Raw genomic sequence first — 20,481 nt, forward strand, 5'->3', positions numbered from 1 at the left:
TTAAATTCAAGCCAAAGGTTATTCCCTCGGCTTTAAAGTTTTCCATTGCTACATTGAAAGAAGAAAATTTTGACAACCGAAATTTAGATCTTTGAGAAAAGAATAAAAAGACAGTGAATAAATGTCTCTGAATATAACACCACAGGGGTCCTCCTCACAGACTGAAAGATACCCAAATAACAGTTCTAGACCTGTCCTTTTCTAGTATTTTGTCTGTTTTCCTGCTGAAAAAGGTATCCTCTTTAAAAAGGGAAATTCACCATTTTTAACTCAGTTTTAGGAAATAAAATGGATCATCTTAATAACATTGAGAAGAACCAAAAGTAACCATCCCACCTGATGAACTCGAGGGACAAAAAGGGTCCTGAGGGCACATTTTTTAACTGCTTGACCTTCAATTAGCCAATCTTCTTTGATCCTCTGGAATTACTTTGTTGAAATATATCCTCTTCCATGAGCAATATTAATAACATTACATCACAGTCTATTTGCTATTCTTTTGCCAATGGAAACAACGGAGAAAACCACTTCTCTCCTTTCTTTCCTGCATTAACAAAAATCAACAAACACAGGTGTCATCCTCATCGATTAGCTACTGCTTGCCTTCATATCCACAAGGGAAGGAAGTAAGGTCTCTCGATTATTCACTCTTCTTATGTTAAACACCACAGCTTCCCACATCCTACAGAAAACAGATGACAAAAGAAAGGTGAAATATTTAGGGTGTTTATTGCAGTTCATGAAGCTTAAGACAGGAAGGGAAAATTTACTATTTCAAGGAGCAGCAGAGGTGTCAAATACTGGATGGGAGGTTTTCTTCTGAAATCCAAGCAGAAGTTTTAGAGTTACAATATGTCTATTACAAGACTTGAGAATCTTAAGGCATTCTCAGAAATCGATTTTTCTCCAGCTCAGTTTTTCTTTCACCTCCAGTTTCGAGTATCCCACACAAAGCATCACCTCCTCCCGTTCCCCTGACAGCATCAGCCGCCAAGATCAGCATTGCCATCCGATCTGCAATGCTCAAATCCACGCTTGCTCTGCTTGATGGTAAGGAAGTCTCACCGTATGGGTTTCAAAAGGCGGCTGATGGAGTCAAACGCTCTTTGGGACAATTTCCCACTTGTGCCAAATCCATGTGCCCTGGTCCCATTCTCACATCGTTTCTCAGCAGGGACAGCCATCAAACTCTGTTTACGTAGCTACACGCTCTCTGTAGAGCCCTAAGTGAGGTACGGAGACACCCCACAGCCTTTCCCCGCCGCCGTCCTGGGCTTTAGCTGCCCGTGCTCAAGGTCAGCTCCAGTAATGGTGCCGCTGGATCACCTCGGATCGCCTGCTGGGAAAAGACCTGCAAGAAACCTGCCTCTGCCCCCAGCTCAGGGGCTGTATTTAAGCTCCAGCCCCAGCCCTTCGCTGTGCCATGCTGTAGGTACGCCTGCGCCTTGCAGATCCTCACCCGCCGGTCCCAGCTGGACCTCATCTCCACCAACCCTGGTCTTGCCAAGAGGTTGGTGGCCCAGGGGAGGGATGTTCACCGTGAGCAGAAGGAGACCCAGCAGCAGAGGGCAGCACACTCAACGCTGAGGACACTCTGCGGTCCTCACAAGTGCAGAAAAACCCAGAGAAGCACTTGAAAAAGCCCTGCTACGTGATCTCACTGGCTAGCTCGCACTACCCAGCGCAGCTCACGAGCAGAAATACGCAGAGTACAGTTGAACGATGTGACAGTTCTAATTTATGAACTTTAAGTGTGTTGCAAATAATGACTGTGGGTGATAAAAGACTGTTGCACAGGGGCATAAAGAGAGGTGAGCTGTGTGAGGTGGAAGGGAGGAGGAGAAGGCTGAGGTGCAGACCTGAGGGACGCACAGGATATCGAATGACTGAACTGCTCATTTCCTCGCTTTTTGTGTTTTGCGTTGGAGGGATGCACAGTCTAGCACATTTCACTCACACTCCGTGACATTTTTGGATGCGCTGTTTTATAGGTACATTTCAAAACATATACACGGTTAAAATTAAGGTTACATCGATATCATCGACCATCAAGACTCGGGAAATGAAAACCTACTTCCATTAATTGAACTTAGCCAAGGTGTACATCCCATCCTTTAATCATTGCTATTAGTACTGTTTAGCTATTGACAGTGTACAGAAGGCAATGTATACCTTGCAAGAAAGGGAATTTCTTCCATGCAGAGCAAAACAAGTGGTAATATAATAAGCATTAGAAATCTACAAAAAAACATAAAAAACCCACCCCAACTATTTGTGTAAAGCAGCTGAGCTAGTATCACCATGAGAACATTCACTTTTTCATTTCCTGACTTCAGAGTGTAAAAAAAAATTACTTTTATTAGAAAAACTAATCCAAAAGTTATGAGCTCTCCCAGTTTTATTTGTTTCTCTTCCATGATGCAGACAAGCATCACCACAGATGAGACCGCTAACCTCCAACTTCTGGCTCAAACAACATATAAACCCAGATATTTCCCCAGTTTTTCTAAATAATTAAGATGAGATTGCAACCAGAGAGAAAACACCTGCCTCGTCACACCTCTGTAAAATGAGATAGTCAAATGTTGTGTTCTTTCCAAAAGAATTTGACAGAGAAAGGGAGGAGACTTCTGTTCTTGCTTTAGTTTCAGCTTCTACTGTATTACTAAAAGAAATAAATAAGTGATATAAAAACAAGCTATACTATCAATTTCCAAGTTCCACCAGAATTTTGCTAATTCATTCCAAGAAATCGTCTATGAATTACGACAGTACAGCCAACCTGGAGCAGTGCAATGACTTAGTAATAGGCAGCAGTGAGAGCCATCCTACCTACCTATTTATATCACACTTACCATAATGGCATACATTTTCCTTGGAACTATAACTTACTGTGAGTGATTCCCGCTTCATATACCACATGACAAGGAAGCATTAGAGGTTACATTTAATTTTTATGGGTTTTTTAACCCAGTTTCCTAGCTAAACAGGTTTATGCAGTCAATACTATCTGCTCTGTCAGCCTGCTTACCACCCTCATTAATCACTCTGAACTGTTAGTTTTGCTGAAATTTAACTCGGGGGTGGAGAGGTTAAACACACTCTTCCCATAGGTATTGTCAAAAGAGATTTCTGGTGAAAGGGAGAGACCTCCAACACACATGCCTACAGAGGGACAGGCTGTGGCACGAACGGATGCACGTGAGAAGCCACCACGGGAAAGAGCTCAGGCACAAAACCTGTGAAAAGTTCCAATCGGTGTTCGTATCTTTCCAAGGGTCCAAAGTAAAATTAACCACAAGATCAAATCAGCAGAAGAGATTTCATTAGTACCAGTGCTCAAGGAACTAATTGCTGTTATTATTTTTACAGGGTGTACGAAGAAGAGAAATGGGCTTCTTACATAAGTAATACTGTGTTTATCATGTGGTGAAAAAAGGGAAGTAAATGGTAACATGGTGGTATTGCAAACACCTTTGTATTTCTTTTGTATGTGCTGAAAGGAAATAAATTCTGTCATACTGTTGACTTTGTAACGGTTTTTCATTAAACAGCAAGAAAGGATATTGCCAGCCTATTCTCTCTTTCTTTCCAATTCCTGTTTGACAAAAAAAGCAGAATGAAAAAAGCAAAGGCACCATTCATACGTATACAACTTAATCATAGCCTTCTATGCATCCAATGGGGACTGCTGCTTGCATTAGTATAGATGACTAAGGGGAATCCATAGCTAAATGAAAATAAAGTAAGAAAGTTGTTGCAAAATATACAGCTAAAACTAATTTAAAAGCATAAGAATCCCACGTTCTACATAAAAAGAGGAATATTTTTAGTTTTTGTTATTTTAGTCCCTTAACTTTCTTAACAATTGTGTTAATTGTTAAAAGGAATGCTGTTGCCCCAGCACCCATGTGGTAGCATGTGGATCACACAGATTTTTAAGGTTATCACAGAGGCCATGAAACATTCAGGGAAGTTACCAGCTCTGCACCTAAGTTTTGTGGACATTGAAAGATGGCAAATTCCAAGGAAGATTTTGGTGATCCATTCTAATACAAAGCTTCTCACATTTATTTTTTTTTCCTCACCAACATGGGCTCCCTCCAAAGCAAAAAAAAAAAGAAAAAATTATATATAGGAATATCCCCATGATTTATAGCATCTTCACTTACATGCACTTGGAGGGTGGGATTTTTTAAGCTTAAGTTATAACTGCACTTCTACTATATATCAAGAAATCTCACAGGAAGCAAATCAAACTTCCGAATGAAGAAAAATATTGCCTGTCAACAAAAACAGACTTGACAGAATTTATAGACACACAAAACTTTGTAGAAAACAGAGAACAGACCTAAAGTAGAAAACAACCTTTTAAAAAAAATGATTGTTAATTCCATTTGGTTAAACAGTTTTAAGTGGTTCTGTGAAACACTGTTGTCCTCTCTTTAGCGACTAGTATTATTTCTATTTTAAGTCACTGAAAGAAATTTGCTTAACGTACGATCGCAACAGAATATACACACAGCACTCTTTTGTCCTTAGATAGCAAGAAAATAAATGGAGCAGGCAGGCTGCAGAGCAGACACTGCGCTTCCTTCGAGCTTATTAAACTTCTACAGTGAAGAACAGCCCTAAAGCACACAGCAGAGTAATCTCACCAAGCACCATTTGTGAGGTGTGCTATTTCTTTGTAAAACTGCGACCGTTCTCCTGGCAGCTCCCCACCAGGCTGCTGCTCACGTCCGACTCCCGCGCGCGGTTCGCATCGGCAGTTCCTCGGTGGGAGCCCAGGTGCTGTAAGAGAGGGTGTACTTACAAACGGGGCCACCAACCCACGGGATATTTGGATTGCTGCAGGTGAATCGCAACCCAGATACGTGTCAGGAGCCCCTGAGAGGGAAACTTTGGGAACTGCTGTTCGGGTCATAAAAATGAGAGTAGTCGTCAGGAGGGATGAGGCCCTACTGTGCCAGCAGCAGGCGGCATGCGGTACCTTGACTACAAAAGGCAAAGAAGATGAAGGGGGGGGAAAACCTGTAGAACATGGCTTGTTTCCTTAGAAGGTTCACTTTTTTTTCCTTAAACCCTGTGTCTAAAAATTACAATATTTATGTTTGTAGCAATCCTGCCAAAACAGTCTGTAAAAAATGAGATTCGGTTTTCTTCTGCCCACTTTCTCCTTCACTGGCTTGGTTTTGGCAGAGTGATCTGCCTTACTTGTATGGGACTACCACAGTGTCCTGGTTTTGGCTGGGATAGAGTTAATTTTCTTTCTAGTAGCTGGTATAGGGTTATGTTTTGGATTTAGCATGACAAGAATGTTGATAACACACTGATGTGTTCAGTTTTGGCTGAGCAGTGTTTAGACCAAGTCAAGGATTTTTCAGCTTCTCATGCCCAGCCAGCAAGAAGGCTGGAGGGGGACAAGGAGTTGGGAGGGGACACAGCCAGGGCAGCTGACCCAAAGTGGCCAAAGGGGTATTCCATACCATGGGATGTCATGCCCAGTATAGAAACTGGGGGGAGTTGGCCGAGGAGGGGGGATCACTGCTCTGGAACTAACTGGGCATCGGTCAGCAAGTGGTGAGCAATTGTATTGTGCATCACCTATTTTGTTTATTCCAATCCTTTTATTACTATTATAATTTTATTATTGTTATTATCATCATTATTAGTTTCTTCCTTTCCATTCTGTTAAACTGTTCTTATCTCAACCCACAAGTTTTACCTTTTTCCTTCTGATTCTCTCCCTCATCCCACTGGGTGGGGGGAAGCGAGCACGCAGCTGCGTGGGGCCGAGTTGCCGGCTGGGGTTAAACCACGACACACGGTGCAAACCTCATCTTCCCTGGGAAGAAAAACCAAATCCATCAACAGCGATACAGTTTAAAAGGCAATTCAAGGTACTGAGCAAAAGCACTTCCAGCCCACAGCCCCTCAAAACCCCACACCACCGTTTAGACATCTAACACTTCGGGTTTTTCATTCCAAGAGAAACCAAGACAGCAGATATGTCACAGCAGTCGCCAGCAGCGGAGGACAGCCCTTCGGACGCCTCGGAACAGCCGCGACTCGACTTCAAAGGCTGCCGAGATGACAGCAGCAGCAAGAGAGAAGGCAGGTCCTCTCAAAATGTACCTAGCTGAGCTCGGAAGCAAAATTGAAAGAATCAGAGCGTTTTGCGACTGACTCACCCAAACCAGAAGGATGCAGTAGGAGTGCAATATGCTAATAGACCGTCCCTTTTATTTGTATGCAGATGCACAGAATTACAGGCATAAAGACATTGGAAAGCACCTGAAAGAATATGTTTTCTCCCTATAAAATATTTATGACTTCTCTAATCTTACATTAAATGTTTCTTAATAATGGCAAACATTTGAGACATTATAGTCAGTGAATTGCTAGGGAATGCCATGAAACTAAATGCTTAAAATGCAGAAATTACCTTTAAGTCATCTCATTTGAATGAAATTATAAACAATTATCTTCTATTCATTATTTTATGTAGGTTTTATTATAATAAACAATGTGGTTTGGTTTAGGTAACAAAAGTATCCTAATTTTCTTAAAGATCTTTCTTAAAGAGATACAAGTTTATTAGTTATATTATCCTGGGTAAACCATTCCAGATAATGCAGCTATTGCAGCTAATGCCATGTTTTAATTCTTGCTAGTTGCTAGAGGAGTTATTTATACACACAGCATGGAAGCTTATATTCATGCTTCTTTGCACATGAAAATAAAGGACATTCAAGGAAAGAGAGAGAGTAGAAAATTAACTATTTTAAATCTCAAACCAACCTACATTTTCAGTAAGAGAAAAGACAAATAGATGGACATGGCATGATAAATAAAAGATGCGCTTTGGCATTTCCCAGTTTTAGCAGACAAATTGATTTATCTCTCTCAAGTAAGAGACAACAAGGAATAGTTCGTTTTTGAAAACTGGCACATTATTTAGAAACCAGAAATTTTTATCTAATTGTGATAATTGTCTATTAATATTCTAATGCATGCTAAAACATTAGAAGCTCTTCCTTGCCTTTCCTCTCCCAAGTGTGACTTTCCTTATGACAAAGATAAATTTGTCCAAACTCCTTTCCTTCCAACTCCTTTCTGTCAACACAGTTTAAGTTAAACAAAATCAGTGAGAAAAAGAAGAGGAGGAGAAGCATTTTGTTTTAAAGTGTCATTGCCTATGTTACAAATTCACAAGTATCAAAATAAATGAAGAAGACTGACGAATTATAGATGAGATCAGCCAGTAATGAATCCCCACTCCCACCCCAAGAAAAATCCTTAGTTGTCTTTAAAAACACTGATCTAAATACAAACATATTTCTACATTTCCTTATTATGAGCACTGTGTCTTTTTGTCTTCTTTTAACACTGCTTTGGCCTGATTTCTGAAGAAAATAGGCTTAATGAGATCATTTTTTTTTCTAGGTACAGTGATTTTTTTAAGTTGTTGGTCAAATTCCACCAAATCTGAGAGTGGGATAGTGATCTCAAGGCTAAACAGTATTAGAAGTATTTTATTATTTCAATAGCTTACTGGGGGAAGCACAGTGACCACATGTCGGAATACAAACCAATATCTCCTCAAATGCACAAGCCTGCTGAAATCCAACAGTAAGCCCTGTCAAAAAATCTCAAAGAGGTTTTGTGTTGAGTTACTTTTTTTTTTTCCTCTTATTCTTCCTTTTAACAGAAAAGGAGCTTTACTGAAATTGTAACAATAAAGAAAATGGTAAAATGGTAGCTTTGCCATTGGAATTTTAAAGATAAAAATTCACCTGGGCATTCTGGAATCTCCATTCAAGTTTTAGCATATTTTTATTACCACAGTTCATGATGTAAGTATTATATTTATCACTTATTCATGATATAAGTGTTATATACAGAAGACTGTATTTTATATATATGAATATGTGTATATATATGTGATATACTGAATGCACACATATATTGAATACATGCAGACATATGAATATGTATATATACATATATATACACACACATATGCACATAAATATGTGCCAGTTGAAACATTTCATCTTTTCTTCTGTTTGTAATGTAACATAACAGTTTAGCATTTCTAAAAACAATCAGATTTTTGAAACCGCTATGACAGGAAGCTTAAATGTAATCAAAAATAGAGCACTTTTTACAAGGAGTCATACAGAAAGGATGAGGGCTAATGGGTACAAGTTACTCCTGGGGAGATTCCGATTGGACACAGGAGGAAAATTTTTCACAATGAGAACAATCAGCCACTGGAATAATCTCCCCAGGGAAGTGGTGGATTCCCCAGCATCGGGCACTTTTAAGATTCAGCTGGACGGGGTGCTGGGCCATTTTGTCTAGATTGTGCTTTTGCCAAGAGAGGTTGGACCAGATGGTCCTTGAGGTCCCTTCCAACGTGGTGTTCTATGATTCTATGACTCTATGATTGATTAGGAGAAAGTTCTTCACTGAGAGGGAGGTCGAGCACTGGAACAAGCTCCCCGGGAAGTCGTCATGGCCCCAAGCCTGTCAGTGTTCAAGAAGTGTTTGGACAACACTCTTAGATATATGGTTTAACTTTTGTGTTGCCCTATGTGCAGTCAGGAGTTGGACTCGATGATCCTCGAGTCCCTCCCAACTCAGGATATTCTATGATTCGCTATCATGGGTTCCTGGAAAAATTGGAAAAAAAACCACACACCAAATGGATTTTCCTTGTGAAAATAAACACAAATAGGTTTGATGATACACATAAAAAATCAGAAACTTGAATAGTTCACAACACAAAACATACACAGGGAAATATAACACACATAAGTACATAGAGGCCACAGACCCAAATAAATACAGGAAAGCAAAATTAGTCCTATTCCTCATCACAGTATGCTTTTAAATTGTCACCTGTTCCAGAAGCAAGCACTTTATTGCCGGTTTAAGGATCAGTTACTTTTCTGCACTGCCTTTAGATATAACATAATACTGTTCAGCTCTCTCAAGCTATTCATCGGCCTTAGGTAGGCAACTCCCTTCTTTGCCCTCTTGACATACTGTAATCTCACTCTGTGTCCTCTCTATTTAATTGTACTCTACATAAAAGGTGGACTCTCCCAGCTATTACAGCACAGGAAAATATAAGAATATTTTCCACCAATTTGAAGAAAAAACCAGATAATAATATGAACCATATTTTATTTAGATATAAAATATGAATAAATACAATAAAATAAAGATTTTAAAAATCCAGGCTACAGTAGCTGAAGCAGCTACATGACAAGACAATTGGCTAAGAAGTTTCTCATCAATTTTTTTTTATTATTATTTTTACGTAAAACTCATTGTCCTCTGAAGACTTCAAAATGCTGTTCAAGGAAGTGACACCAGTTTGTACACATGGACTACATAGATTTCATTCTCTAAGGTTTAGTATACACCTGAAGTATCTATTGATCAGCAAAACCATCTCATTTATACAATATATTGAGATTATTCAGTGGCTGCCTGAAAGATTTTATGTAGGCAAGTATAAGATTTTGTTTGTTTGTTAGAATTTATTCCAATATTTCAGTTTTGAAACAAGGATGTGAGGAGAGGTTTAGGGTGAGGAAAATATGAAAAAAATTCTACACAATTTTAAAGACTGAGATCAGGAAAATCTTACACGAGTAATATAAAATGTAAATTTTGGTAGAATTAGGCAAACAACACAACCAACTCTTTGGATTCAGGGCCCATTTATGAGGAGATGTGGTTTGTTGTAAAATGGATAAAGAATAATAAAGAACATGCTAAAATAGAAGCATTTGCTCAGTACTTATCTCCTCTTCAGCTTCCTCCTCCTTATAATTGCATAGTACAACACACTTAAATAATGATAGGAGGTATTATCCCTTTTAGTATACGAAGTTATAATTTAGCAACACTACCACTCTGTTGAAATTCAAGAAATTTAATTCACGGTACATCTAAATAAAAGATCTTTGCTTATGAAAATAGCATTAGCAAGCATACTACCCAATTATGAATCATGGGTTACACATTTTAAATAGATTGCCAAGAGTAGCAATTTTGGTATAGAAAAAACTATCACCATGAAAAACATGATCTTTCATTTGTCACTAAAAAAAATAAAGTCAGAAAATTATAAAATTTATTCAGTTAAAGCAAAGTGAACACATGGTATGAGTACATTTACCCTACCTTGGACAATCCATTTCTTCTTTTTTTTTTTTTTTTTATGGACAAGTCTAAAGCAATATTCCACCTTGATCCCTCTGTCTCTTTTGATCACTTTTTCCTAGACAGAAAAATAGCAGAAGTAATGAACCAAAAAAAAAATTACAGATCTCAAATTAAACAACAGAGACCTATTTAAAATAAAAAGTTATCCATTTATTACTACAAATTTGGCACTACTGTGCCAATATGGACTAGAATTTCAAGCCTTGTGGTCAATGAAGCATAAAATAGACTGTCAGAAATACTGTCTGAAATATGAATCCACTGAAAAAAAATGCTTGAAAATACCTAAGATAATTTAAGAGAATAAAAATTGGCTGAATATACCTCTAAAAAGCCTCTACCTCCCTTCCTCAATTCATAAATGGCTTTCTCCTAGGTGACTGATTCATAGAAGTAGTACAAATAAGCTTCCAATTTCTACCCTTGAAAACACTGTACATTTTTGTGGTAAGCCAAATCACTTCCTATCTGGAAATTATTTACTCTGTAATAGAAACTAATAGCAAAACAGTAAGCTTTCCCTCACACTGAAGCGATCTTCTCAGAAAATCCAGGAGGCTCACTGTCATGAAGCCCACAGGTTGCTAACCATGATGTTGTAGGAAGTAGAACATTACAGCAGAAAACACAAATTCTTGTGATGAAGAGGCACACTGCCATTAAATTTTTTGTGGCTGTAACTCAAAATGGAATTAGAAGAGGACTTAAAAAAAAATAAAATCATACTCCTCATACTCCAGTTGAAAACAATCATCCTTCAACACACATGTGAATTTTGGTCAGCCTGAATTCTACTGTTCCACATTAAAGCTCATTAAGGATGAAGCTGGCTACACCAAGTTGAATGATTCTCTTACCAGCTTGGCTGACTTGGCTAGATAACCTCTGTACGCCTGCTGCCAGGGTACCTGGACAAAACCACGTTAATGAAATGCTGCGTACTCCTCTTAGTTGCCATTTTGGCTGAGATTTTGGCTCTGCTGACAATGCCTCATGGCTGGGCTACTCTTTTGTTTGCGATAGTCCTTTCATTATTAAATGAGGATGCTACAGAACTAAAAAAATCCAACCCTAAAAGAAGAGCAATTATGTTAAGAAGGAAAAAGGTAACAAATATCCATCTAGCTTTATGCATTCCCCACGACCAACAATGATTAAATCCAAAGAGTATTTAGCAAGCTTTGAGTTCCTTCTTATCCTGATAGTTCATTAAAAATGATCACAAACTAATCTGGTGATATACTAAATAAGGAAAAAAAAAATCTGTGTATTCTGACTATATTTTCTCCTGTAAGAATAAATAGAATGGAATAGATTAAGAAAAAAAAAATTGAAATGTCTGGAATTATTTTTTAATAAGCCAAAATTCATAAGGAATGAAACAGCAGCTGCATTCATATTGAAAAATATCAGAGTCTAAACTCGGAACACCCACCTGTGGCTTCTTTCAAAACACTGGCAGTCTCCAACACAGAATTCCTGAATTTTGTAAACAATCTCTCACCTTTTTTTTCAGCCAGTGGAGAAGAGGGGCTGGTGAGGGAAGCATATGAACAGACTGCGAAGAAATTGGAGTCACAGCCACAGAAAGACAGCAATAATGCAGCGTTGAACCAACCCTGTCTCTTGACACCAGCACGTGGAGGGATGTATTATTTGCAGCTGGAAATGGGGAATGTCTGACTGCTGACAGAAAAAGAGCTGATGGCCAGTAGAAGGAAGGGGAATGAAACAACTGCCCTTTCATCGTGCAGCTACTAGAAGGCACTCCAACACTTCACGATTTTTCTTGTCATGTTTTCTCCCCTTCTCCCCCGCTGCATTCAGTCCCCGTAATCACACAATACCCAAAACACTTTGAGTCCAAACCATTTGCCAGATACGGCATCAGGAAAGGTTGGGTTTGGGGTTTTGTCTCCTCACTGAGCCCAACTGGCAAAGATCTGGTAGCTTTTTGCATTATTTACAGGGATTCAGAGGTAGGGTCGTAGGAAGCAAGATTGATGTTGATTTGAAAGTCTGAGAGACAAGCTAGGAATGAGTATCCCACAGCAGCTTTCAGCCCATATTCAGAGGCAAAGACATCCAATAATTCTCAGCAGTAAGCCCCAGGACTGTAAATATAATGGCAATCTGAAATCTTCATGAGTTTCCATTTAGTATTCTTACATCGTGAGTAGAAACGCGATATTTACCAGTGATTGATATCCGAGGAACATAATCTGTCTTACACCAGGTTATTTATTTATACATGAAGAGTCCTGCAGCTCTGCCTGGAGACAGAGCAGATGCCCTGTGAAATGGAACGGATGCATATGTATACCCTGTACTTGGTGTCAAACTGTGACCTTCTATCTAAAATTCCTTAGGTGGGGCATCTTCACTCGATCTTATGGCCAAAGCAATGGCTTGCTGATGTTAGTAAAAGAGCGAGGCCAGGAACTCCTGTCTCCTCCTCCTAGTTCAGATTCCTTCACGGCCGGGATTCTTCTCGCACATGAGAACAACCAGCAGTATTTTAAACATATCTTCTCGGTTCTCACTGCCATATCTGCAAACAAATCAAGCAATGAACTCAGTCACATCACACACACACGACAATGCTTAAAGTCAACTCTTACTCTTTTGCTTGAACAAAAGACGAAAGCATATTTGCAGCTTAGTGCAATGTTCGTTATTTGTATGAAAGGAAAGTGATGGAAGGTAATTTAGGGGCATCTGTGGCCAACAGCATTTCCAAATTATTCGCTGCTTAAAGGGTAACTGAGTCCATTCTGAATATTAAAATTTTGTTATTTAAAATGTTATGACTTTCAGATTAAGGGATGATTCCTCAGTAAATCCCTAAGTAAACTGCACTAGTGGCAAGGATTCATCCTCAGTCTTCCATTCCTTCGATGAAAGCATCTAACACAGAATTCCCACATATCCATTCTCAACATATAAAATGGAAATATCCACAGAGATGTTTTTGAGGGTTATGTTGTTAATGTTTATTAAAAAATTCTTCAATGATGAAAATTATTATATAAAGTCATATTCACATATGCCATGTTATCCTTCCATTCAAAGTTCAGAAGGTTGCAGATCTGAAAGGCAGGCAAATCTTTTATTTCTGCATCACAGTTATTCCTGGGAGAATCACAGGAATAATTAAAATAAATAAATAAATTAAAGTTTTCATCTTGAAATTCCTCAGACTTCAGAAACATGCCAATCTACCTGAACTCACGTTAATGTATTTGGCACCTATGAAATTATCATCAAGCTCCTTCAGGGCATGCTGCTGTATGGGGTATCTTTATATGCACACCTTCAGGCAAGGACTTGATCTCCCTGTGATTGATAGAGGCACTTACCGCAACGGAATCATAATCAAGACCGAGGTCCTCTGGAGAAATAAGAACAAATAATAATGACAGTAATGCTTTAATATCCTACTAAGCAGGAATCATCTCTGCTTTCTTCTAACTTAACATTTTTTCCCTGTCATTTACATCCATAAAATGTTGAGGCTAACTGGTATCACTATGACCATGCTCTGGACTTCTGCAGAATCCCAGCCATAATTAAACAGCGGCATGATTAAATAGCATACACATTCAACAAGTCCGGGTTTTTTTTATATAAACGTTTCTGAAGTTGAAGAACTTACCTACAAAGCAGAAAGGAGAAGCTTGAAAGAGCAAAGGACAACTTTGTCAATTCACAAAAGCAAGAACTCCATCATTTTGGACCACCACTGTGTGCGCTTCCTGAAAACAGATGCATTTGTGAATGCTGGGGGGACAGGCGACCCTAAGAACCTGCAAAAGTTTTTGTGTTTGGAGGTATACAAAATGTGCTGGTTTGGGCCAGTGGGGAATGGCAGATAAAAAGCCAGTGGAGAAAGGCTGGGTAAGGTCTGGATTTAGAACAACAAGGGGTGAATTACTGGGGGAGGGGGAGAAGCAGTTAACACTGACACAAAAGGATTTGCACTTCTCAGACCTGTGATCATTCTGCAGTTCTGCTAGGGAAAAAAAAAAAAAGAAAAAAAAAAGAAAAAAAAAGAAGAAGAAGAAGAAAAAAAGAAGCTTATTCCACCTTTGGGTGCTAAGCACCTTGAACAGACAGGAAAGGGGAGGAAAGGAAGCAGTATAAATGGACGGGGCAGACTCTTACACACAGTAATAAATAGAGAGAATGCAAGAACAGCACATCCTACCAAACACATAAGATTATCTCTTGTCCGCCTCCTCCTCTGAGGTCCATAAGATGTCCACATTCCCTGTTAACCCCTGCAAAATGCAGATAAGACACAATGTTTCATGAAGATAAATGCCAGATCTTTCAAAATAAAACCATGTCAACTAAACAGATAAATATTATATGGCAAGGAATATACCTATGGTAAACAATTCTGTTGATGCAATGCAATTTGTAATCTCATTTGTTGATTTTGGAACAACATGTTTGTTCAGAGCCTGCAATAAACAACCAAAGGTTTTTTCATCAGAAAGTGCAAATCAACCAAGTTAGTTAAGAACTATTCTAAGAACACTTAACAGCATCCAGGTTCGGTGACTGATTTTCTATTTTAAGCAGGAAGAGAAGTACAGCACAAACAATCTGCAGGATAAAAGCCTGACAGCAAAAACTCCACACATACCAAAGAAAATAACGTGTCTATGACAGCTACAACAGCAGCAATTTTCAGCTTCTTACACTACTCATGCAACGCACTTTGCAGTCATCCCTCTTGCATAAATCTGTATGTTATAATTTTGCATTCCAATGGATCAGTTTATATGCTCTGTATCTGCAAATGAGCCAGATAATACAGAATGTGAGAAGTGATTTGTGCTATCAGTGACATCAGGAGTTTTGCAGCTGTAGTTATTAACAGATATTTTTTCATCCAGCAGCATCGACTAAAATCAATCATTCTGATAACTAGGCATGGCATGAGCTGTCCGCCCTGTCATTTCAATCTGATTAATCACACATACACAGACCTTTACCTTAAAGGAGCAATTGTTCACATTTAATCACAAAGATACATTCAAGCATACCATCACAGATTACTAAATTTAAGTGCAATTTATGTCTTATACTTTGGCAAACACGTTTATGATAATATGGCTTTGGAATATAGATGTATTGTTTCATTCATTTTACAAACATTAAAATCGAAGCTAATGTGTTGTACTTTGAATCATTTATCACATCAGATTTGCAGCTTTTGAAGCTTCCATTATACACATATCTTTATCTGCAGATTTACCCTAATAACCCAGGTACAGATAAGTTATTATGTCTTCTTCAGACTGTGCTTGCTAGACAGTAGGTATCTTCTTCAGCATGGATGAAACTTGACTTCATTTTACCTAAACTTCCTACATGCTATTAACTGGTTGTTCCTTTGTCTCAATTTTCCTTTTTAACCTTGGCACAGCTCTTCCATTAAGAGTTATGCAAGAGTTGTTCTTTCTCTTTCGGGTTTTGGGGGTTTGTTTTTCTTATTATTTTGTTTTTCTTTTTAGAAGGAAAAGCATACAAGAGAGTCTTTACACAAGCGTAGAACTCAACAAGTCAAAGCAGACTGCTCCAGCAAAAACACACTGCTATGCTAAAAACAAGTTGAATTTGAGATCTGTCAAGCTGGTAATGCATTTGACTTTGCTAGAAACACCCTACGTTCCAGATACACTTCTTGATTAGGCCTAAGTGCAAAAAGCATTCAAGTGTCCTGTGGTCCACCACTATTCAGCAAACCACATAGGCATGTTTCACTTGCAGCTCTGAAGCCAAAGAAATACAAGAATGTGCTGAAAATTGAGTATAAGCTTAAGTGTTCCGCTGGTACAAGTGGACAAAACCATAATCTTTGGCTCCGCTGCTAAACTGAAGCCATATGTAGCAGACAGCTGTATTATTTGTTATGCATATCCAGCAGGTGACTCCTTAAGCTTTTAGATTCTTCAAAAGTATAAATTCACCAACATTTTAGAATTGGGTATATTTTTCTGGAGGGTCAGACCCACATGCTAAGAATTATTTTTTATTTACTGTTTCTACACTAGATAATACTTATGTTTTATAGTACATACTTTTACAAAGACTGTTGTACTTGAATCTCTACACGAATTGCCCGATTAACATTTTTACATTTTACGTTGAAATAAATACATTTTAAAATAATTTAATAAATATTTTATTCAAATAAGGAAAGAAATCATTAGTTAAAAATAGAACACAATGGATACAAACTGGACCTTTCTTCCATTTGTAGCCCCGTGTGCAGGAGGTCCCCAAACGACAGGCTTCTGTTCTGACCGCTGGCCAACTGGCCTCACAGAAAATGACAGGTTGGATAGGTTGACGAGCCACTAAACACTTGCAAGAGCGGAGAAAGCATTCTTCTGCCAAGGAATTTTGAAGAGAAAAGCCAAAGTGTTAGAGGCAACCAGAGAGTTGTTTATGTTTAAATAAATTGCAGAGACGTAGATTCATGAACAGAGTGCAAGTAATTACTCAAAACTGCACAGTGCATTTATTTCCTCAGTCCTGAACTGGGATATAGAAGGATATTGCTTTCTGCCACATGTCATGCACCAACAGTATATACGTTATAACACTTGCAGAGGTTCAATCATCACTCAGTAATGCAATCAACAGTAGCTAGGCAAAATGTAACGGGAATGTAATCGCCACTAGAAACTTTAATCTAAGTGCCTCCTAAGGTACAGAAAGCTGACTTTCCCAAACATTCCTCCTCATCACATCCTAAAGTATTTTTCAGAGCAAGAAGAATTGTTAATATTATTGTACCCATCCAGTTTAGCAATAAAACACTATCACCTTTGGTCTTGATGTTGCAATGCACCTTTTTCAAGTAGAAAACGGGTATCAACGAACCGCACAGCAACCTGTATTTTATGCTGAGTATCTTACGGGGATACACTACAGCAGGTGAGTTTTTGATCTTTCTTAGGCTCTGGAAAAAAGATTAAAGAGAGGATTTTTGCATAGATAGCCATATACAGATTAAAAATCTAGAAAATGCAACTGCAGATTTGAACATCAGTCCATCTACTACATAGCCCATCTCCATAGCTGCTAGCATTGAGGAACATTCAAAATACCTGTCATTAATAAATGAGGATAATATCTCCCAAGTCACAGATTGCGTCCACACCATTGTCTTTAATAGCTACTCATTAGCCAGTTCTCTGTTGATTTTCCAGTCTCTTTTTAAATCAGTTTGTACTTTCAACCTTCCGAAAATAGTAGAGATGCATTCCACAGTTTAAATTCTGTAGTTCCATGGGAAAAAAAAAAAAAAAACCTGCTGGTTTTTTTTCCCCTGTCTAAGGCTACCAGCTCATAATTGCACTGGATTCCCCTGGTTCTTAGGAAGATGATGAACAGCTACTGCCTACTTATCCCCGCTGCAGCAATCATCTTTGTATTCACCTCTACCATAGCACTTCCCACATACGTACCTCTTCTGTGCCTAAAAGTTCCAGCCTGTTCAGCCTGCCCTTGTATAGAAAGTCATCTAGGTACACTGTCTCAGGTGTTTTCTTAAGAACATATGATATTTCCTAAGACCATTTGATAAAGAACTTGACAAAAAATAGTCTGAAATTCAAAGTAAATTAGAACTATGTTTCCCTTTTTAAAAGTTGAACAGCTGTTAACTATTCTCCACTACATCACATTTTATTCATTTGATTTATTTTCAGTACTATACCACAGCAGCCCTCTGGAAGAACTCTTTTAAATATTTGGAATTTATCACCTTACTGTTTTACTGAATATTCTGTTGTGATGGAAAAAGGCTAACAAGAACTATCAAAATCATCCCTTGGAAGACAAGAAATTTCAGCCTTTTTTGATTTCTCCTTTTAAAAATGTTTTTTGTGCTCAGATTTTTCTGCATTCTCTCCAACATTTTTGTGTGAAACTAGCTGATACAATATTACACTGAGCATCTCAAATGCAATTCCTATCACTGATTTAGAAAGGCATACTAACAGGTTTTGACTTCTTTATTCCCATTCCTTATGTCTTATGTTGTATCCATGACTCCTCACCCTGTAATTAGAAAACTGACCTGCCCTGACTGATGGCAAAAAGCAAACAGCACAAAATACAGGACATGACAGCTTTCCTTCTCTCTACTTAAGACCTCACAGCTGGTTAGGAGCCTCTTAAGTTAGGGTTTCCTTATGTAAAAATAAGTTAATAAATAAATATGCAGACACTGAAGAGTAAACCTGGGAGGCTAAGCCTTCTCACTGCACACAAAAAAAGTAATTTTTTAATGTAGTAATGCATTTTTAGCCTCTTGAAAAGAAACGTTTGCTTTTATTATACAAATTTAGTTTAAAGAGTTGAATCCCACAAGACATCATAGAAGCCAAGAACTTCAGTGGGCCTTTTTTTTTTTCTCCAGATCATCACGAGTATCCTTCAAGAGGGAAACCAAGTAGAGATCCATTAACTGGGTAGGAAGAATTTCTCTCAACAGACAGATTACTTTATTGTCATCCAATAAAATATTTCTTGTATTTTCCTATGAATAACATACTACAGCCAAAACAGGACACTAAAGACAAAGCAGTGGCTTGACGGATTATGAAATATGTTACTTAGGGAGTGAAGGCCCTTGACTTTCCAAGGAGAAATGAGGCAATTTGCCTGCTCACGATTTTCTTCATTGACTAACTGGATTCTACTATGAGTGTTTGGGGGGGGTTGAGGGTTTTTCTTAAATATGTTTTCACTGGCCACCATATGCTCAAGATCAATTTCTGTTCCTTCATTTTTTAACTTTTAATAATAAAAGCAAAATTAAGATACAAAATGCTACATTACATCTTCTCAGTTGGGCTGACCCCTTTTGCAACTTCTAGCATATGAATATACTTCACCTGTAAAAAAACATATTTTGTCTCCTCAGAGGAAAGAAATGTACCAATAATGTAGCAATATTTTGATCAACTACAATTTGATATGACTCAATTTGTAGAAGGAAGGTTTAAATTTCAAAAGGATTTCTGTGTAGGGAAAAGTTAAAGAAAGAGTTGTTCAGACAACCTACTACAAAATGTTCCCTAAATTTCTAACTTGAAAGTTCTCTCTGAGAAGCCACAAATGTGGTCAACATGATGTTCAGCATATTCATGTAAATAAGGCTTTTGCAAGACTGTAATGTGGTTTTTCAAGAATATATTTTTCTGGATGTGCCCAATGTCAGATTTTATCTTATCTGTAACTGTCATACTTATTTTGAACTCATTTCAGAAATGGAGGTACATTTAGAAAACAAGGAAAGTTGAATTTATCAGAACTGAATCTGATACATTAATATAGTGTAAGTAATTAATTGAGGAATATTAACTTCAACCTATTGCTACCATCCTACTCCAATCCAATGCAGATTATGTAGATGCCAAGAAATTCTTAGAGTTTAAACATGTTTTTTCCTTTTTAGTGTATTTCAAGGAGTCAACATTGTAACCATTTCCTGCAAAAATCATGGGGGGGGGGGGGGGAAGTCTAATTTTTTTTTTTTTTTGTCAAATATATGGATTTTCTCTGTTAAATACTTGTCACAAGAAAAGCAACAAAGACAGAAGATGATGCTCTGAATTCTGTCATCATGCCCTCTTACACCAAGCCCCTAGACACAGAGATGTCTGAAGATTTAATACAATGATTAGGTGGAGAAGAAATTAAAACAGAAGAGAGAAAAATTCTCAGAATCTGTAATCAATATTAATACTGGGGGGGGGGGGGGAGGACCAGATCCAAAACAGTATTTTAAAATAAGGTCACTAAGATATATTTTGTGCATACTGTACCATTAACTGATATGAATACACACCAAAAAAACCTACTAAGAATGTAGTATTAAAAAACTCTAAAGATTGCCTGGTATGTTCTAACTGCCTTCAACTATCAAGTGAGATGTGGATGGTGAGATAAGTCTGAAAGCATATATAAACTTTTTATTTTTTCTTTCTTTGTAATATATTTGCAATTGTGACCTTACCTAAATTCAGCTTCGATAACATAACTGAAATCAAGACATTGTGCATACAACATATTGCTATATATCAAGAAACACAGGAGCTGAGCAGGCCTTTCCTTTTAGTTATGTACCAGTGATATGGTCATAATTGACATTTCTGTCACGTTGCTGCGTAAGTCCCAGTTTGTGCTGCATAAATGCACAGAAAT

At 38.0% G+C, this 20,481-nt stretch overlaps 1 long non-coding RNA gene across 1 annotated transcript; it reads right to left on the reverse strand.

Moving 5' to 3' along the window:
* Nucleotides 1-13,817: 13,817 nt before the first annotated feature.
* Nucleotides 13,818-14,979, reverse strand: LOC142045001 (uncharacterized). The gene is made up of 3 exons (XR_012654485.1): nucleotides 14,900-14,979; nucleotides 14,636-14,714; nucleotides 13,818-14,528 (listed from the first exon to the last, which is right to left on the reverse strand). It is a non-coding gene; the product is annotated as an uncharacterized LOC142045001 (long non-coding RNA).
* Nucleotides 14,980-20,481: the final 5,502 nt, after the last annotated feature.

This window comes from Buteo buteo, chromosome 26, assembly GCF_964188355.1.
Source record: "Buteo buteo chromosome 26, bButBut1.hap1.1, whole genome shotgun sequence".
NCBI classification, from domain to species: Eukaryota; Metazoa; Chordata; class Aves; order Accipitriformes; family Accipitridae; genus Buteo; species Buteo buteo.